The sequence below is a fragment of the Canis lupus genome, chromosome 5 (genome assembly GCF_048164855.1).
Source record: "Canis lupus baileyi chromosome 5, mCanLup2.hap1, whole genome shotgun sequence".
NCBI classification, from domain to species: Eukaryota; Metazoa; Chordata; class Mammalia; order Carnivora; family Canidae; genus Canis; species Canis lupus.
In genome coordinates, this window is record NC_132842.1 from 75,353,462 (window position 1) to 75,365,819 (window position 12,358).

A 12,358-nucleotide genomic window follows, 5' to 3' on the forward strand; every position below is an offset into this window, starting at 1 on the left:
AGAGAAGGTGGCTTTGTCTTCTGCATGGGCTTCCCTCATTCTGGACAGCTGAGGCCCAACTACACAGGTGACAATGATTCTCCAAAGGATGGTAGGCCACAAGATGGAAGGAACCTGGGTGCCTGAATCACCATATGGAGCTGAGATAGCTGCTACCAGTTAACATCCATCATGGGTATGCATAAGAGACACAAATATGCTTTGTTGTTGTTGTTCTTTTTTTTTTTTTTTTTAAGATTTAATTTATGGGCGCCTGGTTGCCTCAGCGGTTGAGCATCTGCCTTCAGCTCAGGGTGTGATCCTGGGATCCAGGCGTCAAGTTCCGCATCGGGAGCCCCACAGGGAGCCTGCTTCTCCCTCTGCCTGTGTCTCTGCCTCTCTGTCTGTGTCTCTCATAAATAAATAAATTTATTTTTTTTTAAGATTAAATTTGTTTGAGAGAGCATGAGAGAGAGCAGGGAGAGAGAGAGAGAGAGAGAGAGAGCATGAGCTAGGGGAGGGGCAGAGGAAAAGGGAGGTACAGATTCCCCGCCGAGCAGAGAGCCCGATGCCAGGCTTGATTCAGGACCCTGAGATCAGTACCTGAACTGAAGGCAGATGCTTAACCAACTGAGCCACCCAGGCACCCCTGTTGTTATCATTCTTAAAGTCATAGAATTTGGGAGTTTACTTATGTTCTAGCAGTTTGCCTTACCTTAACTAACACAGCCCTCTCTGCCCCAATTTTTTCTTCCAACACATTTTTACCTCAATGTTCAGAATTCAAAATTCAGCCTTATGCCACTGCACGAGTGTTCTTATTTGGGAGAAGATAGGGCTTTTTGCTTAGTACAGCCTAATCATCAGTATATAAACAGGATCTTTTGCATCTGATTCTAATTTAATTTCCTTTTTTGAGCACTTATATCTGTAAGGCTTGATATTTCATAACTTTTCCTTATAGAACTTCAAAGAATAAGCAAAAATTACACCTCTTAGTTTTAAATAGAAAAATATTATTCTATCTTGCAATTACCACACAGGTCCATTGGATATATTTGTAAACCCAAGATATATTTGGGGTTTCTTGTGATCTTATTTTTCCTATCTCTTGAAAATTTTTGCTGTATTTGACTTACCAACTATTCTCAATTATGCTAAAAAGACTAAAATCAGAAAATGGAACAATGGTGGAATGATCTAGGAGGATGCTGTAATAGTGACATACGTCATCGCTGTTGTATCATCTAGAGTTTTCTTACTGTGTTGCTGTGGTAGGCAGAATAATGCACCCTCCCCCCAAGGATGTCCACATCCTAATTCCTGGAACTTGTGAATACATTACCTCATGTGGCAAAGGAGACTTGGAAGATGTGATTAAGTTAAGGTCTTTGAGATGGAAGATTATTCTGGATCATCTGGTCCCAGCATAATCATAACAGTCTCTAAAAGAGACTTTTCTCCTCAGAAAGGGAGAAAGAACATGAGAGACTCCTAACTCTGGGAAACGAGCAAGGGGTGGTAGAAAGGGAGGAGGGCGGGGGGTTGGGGTGACTGGGTGACGGGCACGGAGGGGGGCACTTGATGGGATGAGCACTGGGTGTTATGCTATATGTTGGCAAATTGAACTCCAATTAAAAAATATGTAAACAAATAAACAAACAAATAAAAAAAAAAAAAAGAGTCCCAGAAGGAGATGTGACTAGGGAAGCAGAGAACCAGAGTGATGGAGCATGAGGCTATTGCTGGCTTTGAAGATGGGGAATGGGGGCAGCCTGGAAAAGACAAGGAGATGGTCCCCACCCTTCCCCAGAGTGTCTCCAGAGGAATACAGCCTTGCTGACAACTTGGTTTTAGCCCGGTGAGGCCCGTTTTGGATTTTTGTCTTCCAGCACTGTAAGGTAATATATTTGTGTTATTTTAAGTCACCAAATTAGTGGTGATTTTTTTTTTTTACAAAAAATTAGGAAACTAATACAGTTGCCTAAAATATTGCATCATCAGAAGATCTAAAGAGAAGACTGGAGACATTGTCTTATAGTTTCACTTTCATTTTCATTGAACACAATTGAGAAATCAGACATTTTTCCTTTTCCACCTATAACGACCAAGAGAAGAAAATTGGCAGAGGAATATGTTTCATAATAATGATACGATTCAGAAGATGAACGCAGAGAGACAATAACATCACTCTAACTAAACGTGAGTTAATGAGGCTAATGAAATGATCATGTTAGTGAAATCTCAGATTATGAGTCTTCACGTGACAATGTCCTCAATGGGTTTTCTCAAACTCAGGAATCCATAAATAAATAATGTATTGCTGAGGTAAAAAAAAAAAAAAAAGGAAATGTGGTATTCTCATCCAGTTAGTCACTCAACAGGAAGGAGAAGGACCTGGATTAAAACAGTAAACTGTTTTACTAACAGTTTGGGTCACAGTATTCTTTCATCTTTTTGTGATGCTTGTGAGCCAACATCTACTGGACACAGTTCACAGGAGGACAGATGCAGAGGCAGGTGTCAGCTAGTGGTGAGCAGGACATACTTGGTGTTGAAATTAAAATGTCACTGGATGGCTTGTTCTGATTGGTGCTTATAAACCAAAAAATATAATTCTTTTGCAATTATGGAGTGAAGAATTGACTGTCTTCAACAAAATCATGAGCCATCAGAAGTTTCTAAAACCCTGTCAAGTACTGCATTTTCAATTTGCAAGTGCAAGAAGGAAAATCAGAAATGATGAGAAGCCAAATCCAGGAGAGATATATTTTGAATCTGAAATCAGTTTTTATAAGATGCATGTGGATCTGGTCTATGTGTGATGTGACAGTTGAGTTGAGGACAGTTCCTAAGACATTTTGTCTAATTATAAGATAGTTAATACACGTTTGTATCCAAAGATGTTGCCCATATCAGATACCTTCAAAACCAGGAAAAAATGGAATAAAAATTTATGTTTTCTGCATTTAAATTCTTTTTTTAAAAATTTTTTTATTTATTTATGATAGTCATACAGAGAGAGAGAGAGGCAGAGACACAGGCAGAGGGAGAAGCAGGCTCCATGCACCGGGAGCCCGACATGGGACTCGATCCCGGGTCTCCAGGATCGCGCCCTGGGCCAAAGGCAGGTGCCAAACCACTGCGCCACCCAGGGATCCCTGCATTTAAATTCTTAGTAGACTATCTTATAAAGTTGTTCTTCAATCTCCTGTTATTCTTAATTCTGTACATTTTTTGAAAAAAAGGACAAAATCATTTAAAACTAGTCCATTAGACCCAGATGGCAAATGATAATGACTGTTTTCCCTTACACTTTGAAGACTAAAACAATCTTTCTCTCTAGTATTCTTTTCATCATAATAATGTCACTGAGACCATGGGGCTCTTTCAGCCAGGGTGCTTCGGGTGTGTACATAAGACCTATCCCACCGAGCCCCTTCGAAGACACAAGTCAACAGCGATACTCACGCACAGAATCGTCTCCTGGTCATGAGGCAAACCCACTACAGAGTCCTCTTCATTTGCTGTCTTCAGCTGAAACTCCAGTTCCATAGAGCTCAGTCTTTCATATGACACAGAAAGCCAAGAGCAGGAGCAAACTAGGCCCTCCTTCTTTCCTTTCGTTCTCTCATCCTTATTAATTCCATCCATTCATTTAATCATTCCTTCAGCAAAGATTTGTGTGGCTCTTCTCACTCCTCTTGAGGTAGAGCCGTGGTTCTCATAGTGTGGTGGGGTCTCTGCAAGGCCAACACTATTTCAGCAATAACCCGAAGACATGATTTGTCTTTTCCACTATGGTGACACGTGCACGGCTGGGGGGTGAAACTGCTGGCATGCTGACACGTTTGGAGGCAGTGGTACCCAGTGTGGTAGGTCATTGCATTCTTCATGGCCATGCACACTCACATTTAAAACAAAACAAAAATGAAACAAAACAAAATGAATTTCATTGAATCTTGATCCTTGAGTACACATCTCATTAGTATTCTCTGTGAGGAAATGGGGAGACACATACAGAAGTCAGGTTTCCTGGAGAACAAGCACTGGCATTATTAGTTGAATGGTGGGTGAACTAGCTGCTGCTTTCGTGGATTGCCATATTTACTTGAAAGAATGACTGACTATGGTTATTCAGACCTGCGTATGGCAGATCTTTTCTTGAATATGAACCAAACAAGCCTTTTCCTTAAGGGAAACCACTGACCGTGTTTGTTGTCCATGATAAAATGTGGGCTTCCAAGCAAAAATTAGAATTTTGGAAAGCTTGTATCTGCCACCATGAGCTTGACATCTTCATAATTAAAGACTCTTCAGATGAGATCTGCAATGGTACTAATGTGTTTTTTTGGTATCATATGACAAAATGTGTTAGCATTTGAAAGATCAGCGTAATTCGATGAACCACTGTTTTCGAAATGACCAGCACATGATGTATTAGTCTTAGAGCTGTCTTAGCAAAGCACCACAAACTGGTACTTTGGCTCACATAACACACTTTATTCTCTTACAGCTCTAGCGACTAGACAACCAAGGTCAAGGTGTCAGCAGGGTTGGTTCCTTCCAAGGGCTGTAAGGGAAAATCTGCTTCATGCCTCTCTCCTGACTTCTGGCAGTTTGCTGACAGTCTTTGGCATTCCTTGGCTTGTAGACACATCACTCAATCTCTGTCTTCATCTTTTATGGCAATCTGTCTGAATGCACATAGGTCAAAACTTCCCCCTTTTTTTATGAGGTTGTCATTTTGGATTAGGGTCCATCCTACTCCAGTAGGACCTCATCTTACCTAATAACATCTACGAGGACCCTATTTCTAAATAAGGCCACATTCTGAAGTCTGGGGATTAAGACATGAATTCGGGGGTGGGGATATAATTCAGTCCACAACACATGATGTCATAAAATCATGCCTGGGTCAAAGATTCATTGAAAATTCAAAACAGACCAATGGATTTTAAAATAACTGAATATAAAAAATTCATGAATGTGGTTTCAGACTCTTTAAGAAACTATCATTGTTGAGTTTTGGTGTAGTAACAAAGAATATGTATCATCATCTGAAAGGGCTTTGAAATCACTTGCCCACTTCCCAACTACATATTGCGTGAGGCTGGATTTTCTCCATGCACTTTAGCAAAAGCAGCATGCTGGAACAGATTGAGTGCAGAAACATATACGGAAATTCAGCTGTCTTCTATTAAGCCAGACAATAAAGAAATTTACAAAATAATGCAATGCATTCTTCACACTAATATTCTATTTGAAAAAATACACTTGTTTAAAAAATGTATTTATGGTAACATATGATGGATTTATTATTATTTTAAATGAATTAATAAATATTTAAGATTCTCTCAGTTTTATTTTCTAATATGGTTAAGATCTATGGCAAGATTTTTCAATCTTGGTACTATTGACATTTTAGGCTGAAAATTCTTCATCATGAGGGCTGACCTTGCACTGACCTTGTGCAGTGTGAGATTTTAGCAGCATCTCTGGCCTTTACCCACAGGATACCAATATCACTCCTGCTCCTTCCCACAAGCTGTGACAACCACAACTGTCTCCAGACATCGCCAAATGGTCCTCCATGAAGAAACTCTGATCTATAGCTGTAACCGGGATCAACAAGAGATCTTTGGGGTCCTCAATAATTTTTAAGAGTAGAGGGGCCCTGAGGCTGAAAAGTTTGAGCACCGTTGACATAGAGGAGCAAATATTTGCCCTGGTGAGCAAATAATTTATGGCACCTGTCCTCATAGAACTTATAATCTAATGCAAGAGACAAAAATGAGCTAAATAGCACTAAAATTGCAACGTTGGCAAGTATTTTGAAGGTTATGGATATGATGCCATGAGGCCTCCTCTTTCTCTCTACCCACCAGCGTATCCACTGTCCCCACACCTGGCTTCTGTATTTGGATTTGTCTGCTCAACCCTAAGACCTCCCTTGCCCTCTGTGGTGGCTGGTCTAGGTCAAAGTCACTTGGTGTATACTGGGCATGAATCACAGATCTGGAGAGGGAAGCTATCACCTTTTAAATTAATTCCCTTGCTTTACATGTGAGAAACCAAGGCACAGAGAAGGGGAGTGAGGCACAGAAAGTAGGGGTCACACAAACTTAACAAACACCACCCTTCTTGCGGATGTCCTAAAGTCTGGACTGCTACAGAGTTGGAGTGCAGGGAGCCTAGCCTTGAATTGAATGTTGACTTACTTGGGCTGGCTGCCCTTACATGTCAGTGCTATGATTTGAGGATATTCATTCTTCATTCATTTACTTAGTGAATGTTTATTTGAACACGTGCTATGTACCAGATGAATAATGGTGAACAAGAGGGACAAAGTCCCTGCTTACATGAGGTTCAGATTTGCGCATGCGTGTGTACACACATGCACGTGTTTTGAGGGGTGTAGATAATTGACAAAGAAATAATCAAGTTCATTCCGGGTAGGATACAGTGCTGTGAGGTGTGCAGACAGGGTATTAGGGTGTTGACAGAGAGGCTTGCGTGTCTGGAAGGCCCCTCTAAAGAGGCTGAATGAGGAGGATTAGGACTAGAAGGCTGAGGAGGCAGCCCACACGAAGCACCAAAAGCAGGCGTTCTCCAGGCAGAGAGAAAGGTACATGCCAAGGCTCTGGGGATGAAGTGCCCAAGGAACAGGAAAAAACACCAGTGGGCCTGGGGTGTAGTGGGGGCACCCAAAGTAGCATGCAATGAGGTCAGAGAGGCTGGTGACAGGGGATGACTTAGAAATGTGGGGTCCGAGTGTTTCTTTTCTTCTTTTTAAAAAAATTTATGAGAGAGAGAGACACACACACACACACACAGAGGGAGAAGCATTCTCCATGCTGGGAGCCCAATGTGGGACTCAATCCCGGGACCCCAGGATCACACCCTGGGCCGAAGGCAGGCACTAAACCACTGAGCCACCCAGGGATCCCTGGTCTGAGTGTTTCTAACATGAAAAGCCATTTTCTAACGGAAAAGCATGGCTTGATTTATATTTTTAAAATGTATTTTTAAAAAATCTAACCTTCTGTCCACTGGGTGGAAATGGATTGTGTACAGGGTGAAGGGAGAGGGGAAACTGAGGCTGGTTGGGAAGAGGGTGCAGAGTCCAGGTGAGAGGATGTGGTGGGTGGGCCTAGAGCAGAGAGTATGGTGGGGTGGGGGAAGGAGGGGCAGAAAGACGTCACTTGCCTACTAGATGTCATGTCAAGAGATTTGTGGATGGATTGGGTGTGGAGGATGAGGGAAAGAAAAGAATTAAGTCTTGACTTGAGCCAGTGTGAGGTTGGAGTTGCTGTGGACTTTGATGGAGCAGTAAGGGGAGCAGATTTGGGTGGGAAAATAAAGAGTTCTTTGTTAAACATCTGAAGTTTGAGATGCCTGTAATATCCAGGTGGGGCTGACAAGACCACTGCACATGAGTCTGAAACTCATAAGCTCAAGATGGAGACAATGGGAGTTATTAGTACATAGGTGGCATTTGAGACTGCAGGTCTAGGGGAGACCAGCTAAGGTGAGAATGTCCTAGGGGAAGAGACCGTGAGCATGAGCGCTGGGTTGTTGGTTTCCTGGAGTTGCTGCAGCAAAGTGTCATGAGCTGGCTGGCTTAAACAAAAGAAATTTGTGTCTCACAATTCTGTAGGCTAGAAGTCCAAAATCAAGGTGTTTGCAGGTGAAAATTATAGGGATTTAGTGGTCTGGGGAATACTGGTTGATCTCCTCTAAAGTATAGGACAGATTGTTATACCTTATACATCTTACCACTAAGAAATAGACCTAATGCTTGGTGGATTCCTTTGCATTTTGGAGGCAGCATTCACCACACTTGCTAATACCGCTCTGATTCATTTATTAGATGACCCAGGAGGCTGCCAGCTTTGAGTGGATCCAAAGCAAAAGAGGGTTCTGCAGTGGGTCGAGATGAGGTGAGCGGGGCCAGCTTATCCATTAGGCACAGTGCCTATGGCCCATAATACTTGTAGGGATTCACAAAAATATTTTAATTTTACTGTATTTAAATGTCAAAAGAAAGAAATGAATATAATAATAATGAATCTTAGATTATATCCATTTCCTTACCAGTGGAGACATAAAACATAATTTCTAATTTTTTTAAATGAAAGAAAGGGCCCACAGAGCCCAAAATACTTAGGGCCTCTGTAAGCCATAATGAAGCTCTAGGAATCAGCTGCTTGGACCCTTATGCCATATGATTCGGCTGTTTTTTGATGGTGTTAGAAATACTTATAGTAGATCAGGGTTTGACAAAATATTTGGTCAGCCCCATTTGAAGAGTCAGAGTGCAGACCCTGGGGATTCTGTTTCCCTCTTTGGCAGACAGCTATTCTCCATTTGAAAAGTAGCTCCTGGGGGCTCTTGGGTAGCTCAGTCGGTTAAGTATCTGCCTTTGGCTCTAGTCATGAACCAGAGTCCCAGAATCGGGCTCCCTGCTCATTGGGGAGTCTGCTTCTCCCTTTGCCCCTTACCTTGCTCGTGCTCTCTCTCCCTCTCAAATAAATCAATAAAATCTTTAAAAAAGAAAAAGAAAAAGTAGCTCCTAGCATGATATTAAGCCCTAGTAGAGACCAAATGTTTGAACATGGGATGCAAGTAACTATATGGCTGATGCGGCCTGTCTATTGTGAGCTGTGTGTTGTCAGAGGTGCCAAGTCAAAGTGTTGGTAATAATGCTTCAAGGTTATTTGATGGAAATGGTTTCTTCAGGGCCAGGCCCATGCAAATAAATCATATGAACAGATAAGCACACAGAACCCCCTGTAATTATCCTTTTTCAAATTGACACCTCTTTCTCAGCTCACACGTGTGGCCTCAGGTGGCATTATTTAGGATCAACTGAAGGAAGAACTTGGCTGGTCCACAGGTGAGCTGAGGCAATATACAGTCTGGCCAAACATGGACTGTCACCACCCCACCCAGAGGTGGCCCTGAAAGACAATGCTGGAGGGAAATCCTCCCCGATGGGTAGAGCTCCGAGGAATACACTGTGGCTCACGCTGCATAGAGAGAGCAAAGGGACTCGAGAGGGGAAAACCCGGCCTCCAGTTGCCAATGGCTTGGCTCTGCTTTCTGGGGAAACCAGAACGAAAACATAGGGCTTACTTTCTTCCAGGAGCTCACTGAATCCTTATGCCAATCTTACTCGGTGGGCATTTTTGTTAACCCTCCCTTTTACAGATAAAGAAACTGAGGTACAGAGGAGTTTGGCAACTTGCTCAAGGTCTTACAGCTAATACCTGGCGTGGTGCTATTGAGACCAGGCGGTCCAACTTTAGACTGGTTTTCATGGAGTGGAATAAATAGTGCCACACTGGAAGTCAGGACACTGAATCCCAGCAGTGACTTGATAGCCTGTGGCCCTTTGGACATGTCTCATCTGTGTTCTAGGACTCTGTTTCCTCTTCTAAAATGTGTGCGGTGCTTGGGTTCTGTTCTTGATCACACCTCTTCCTGCTGTAAGTTACTTGATTTTTCTGCTAGGTGCAGGGGGATGCAAATATGAATAAGCCATAGTTCCCCAGGAATACCCTGGCCCCGTCTGTAAGCTCTATCCATAAAGACTGCATTCTTCACCTACCTGAGCAATTATGGGGTTGGAGGTTTTTAAATAATGATTTCAGCATGTGCTTTGTATAAACAAAGGTTGGGGCAGGGGAGATGAGGGGAATGTGGGCCTGGCTCGTTTGTGCAGCTAAAAATAGAAACGAGTGCGAGTCCTATAATGATGAAGCAGAAACTTAAAACAAATTTCTTGGAAAATTCTCTCCCCATGCCACACTGCCCAGGTATTGGCCCCCCTTTCTGCCTCGTGCAGATGGAGCAAAGGGAACTTGGGGTGAGGGGCGGGTATCACAACACACACTTCCTTCCTGGCACTGCGGAGGAGGGGCCGAGGAGACCAAACTGGGAACAAAACGTCTGTTCAGGGGCCTGATTCGGGCTGACACGGGCCTTTGAGCTCCCTGAGTGGCATTTATGGCCACAGATATGGAAAAGAAAATAAATCTCCCAGGCCCGGCATCTTGCTTTAATTAATAACATAATCAAGTTTCTGGCCTCGTGGAATGGAAGGATTTCAACACTCAAGGCCCCTCTGGCAGCAGGCAAGGAGTGGGCCTCCTGACCAGGGAGCCCCCAAAGCAAGCGCTGGCCAGGCAGGGCAGGGAGACTGGGGGTGCACTCAGGGCCCCTGGGCAGGACAGTGGGATGCTGGCTTCCAGGCGTGACGCAGGGGCTCAGCTGCCCAGCGCCAGGGAAGCAGAACCGCACTGATGGCCATTATCCTTGCTGTTGGTTGTGCACGTATTATGTCCTGGCCTTTTACCTTTATTTTCCCACTCAGTCCTGACAGAACCATCGGGCAGGCTGTACTCCCCGTTTTCCTGATCAGGGAGCTGAAACCCAGAGAAATTGGGTGATTCACTCAGAATCACAGCTGGAAGGTGGTGGGGCTGGGACCTGAATGATCCCCAAATGATCCAAATGCAGGGCTGTCCTGAGACGAGAAAGCCAGAGAAGAGGGCTGAAACTCACTGTGGGACCGAGGGACTGTGCCTCTCATTTCTCCCCAAGGCCTCAGGTGGGAGGTGGGGACAATGTCCCTTTTAAGCAGGACAGCCCACCCTGTCTGTTTGAGCCACTGTAGAGTCTAAGGGTGGAGATGGATATTGAGAAATAATGGCTAGATTTTAAAAGTGGATGTAGAGGGAGAGAAGTAGAGGTGCTGAGGAAGGCAGGGGGTGAGGGTCAGGCATGCTGGGATCTGGATCGGACACCCAGTGTGCCCTCCACCCAGTGCACACTCTTCAAGGTTCCATGAGCCAGAAACAGCAAAGGAGAGAGGCCCGCCCCTAGCTGGGAATGCTCTGGTCCTCTGGGTGCTGAGCCAGGCTGGGGGCCAGGTCCTAATTCCTGCTGTTCCTCCCACCTCCTCCCCTGGGGGGCTGCTTTGGATGGCCTCTCTGAATGACCTTCTTGGCTCCATGGAGGCTCCAATGAGTAAATAAACACAGGAAATTATCAGATCATGATCCGGCCCTAATCTACTTTTGTCTCCTCTCCCACACTCCATGATCCAAGTCAGGCAACGTGTTGGTTGCTGGGTGGCTTGGGTCTGCATAGGTGTTCCCACCACCTGCAGGGGCTACTCCCCCATCACTGATGCTGAAGTCCTCTCTAGTTCTCACTAGCTGACTCAAAAGTCACCTCCTCCAAGAAGCCTTCCCTGAGCATCTCATCCCAAAGTAATTCTCCCACCTTGGAGCACCCACGACCCTTTATCTCCCCTCTCTCATTACTGGGATACTTTTTATCTGGCAGCTGAGCCACTCATTCATTCAAAACACTATGGATACTTGCTTTACTTCTGGAATGTTATTCTGCCCTTGTGTTGTCTCTGCTCTAGGTTCCTCAAAGGCAGAAGCTGGTTGTAATTACAATAGTGATTCTAATAGTATCTTCCAGTTGCTGAATGCTTGCTCTGTGATGAGGCACAGATCGGTTTGTGAGTTGTTTCATTTAATCCTCACAAGACTCTTGTGAGGTTGGTGTTATTACCGTCCACATTTTATAGATGAAGGAACTGTTCTAATTCTTAGAACAGAGATTAAGCTAATTGCCTAAAGTCATCATCTAGTAAGTAGTAAAGCCAGAACTTGAATCCAAGCAGTTTAATAGCAGAGTCCAAGCTCATAACTACAAGTTTAAATAACATGTGTAGAAGTGCCTGGCACAGTGCCCAGCCCATAGCCACAGATTCCCAAATGTTGCTTGAATGTGAACACCCCACAGGGCCCAATACTGACTGACTTATTTCCAAAGTTTGCGTATTGAATCAATACAAGAATGGCTGGTGGAATGAGCTCATGGTAGGTTTTGGGAGATTTTCCAGTTATCTACTACTGTATAACAAACCACCTTGAAACCTAGTGGCTTAAACTGTTTATTATCTCTCGTGGTTCTGTGGATTTGATGGGGCTCAGCCAAGAGGTTCTGGCTTGAGGTATCTGCTGGGGTTACAGTTAGATGGCAGTGATGCTGGAGTTATCTGAAGGCTCACTTGGGCAACCAGGATGGCTTCTTCATTCATAAGGCTGGTGCCTCAGCTGGATGATTACAACAGTCAAGGCTGCTCAGGTATCTCTTGCCACATGGCATCTCCATGTCATTAGTCATTATAGCGTGGTGGACTCAAGCTAGGAGGATTTCTTACATGGTGCCTGGCTTCATCCAGGGCAAGCATTCCAAAAGGCCCAGGCTGGAGCTTTGGAAATCACATGACACGGCCTTGGAAATTACATGCCATTATTTTGGTGCATTGAGTATTAGGAGGTATGGGCTCACT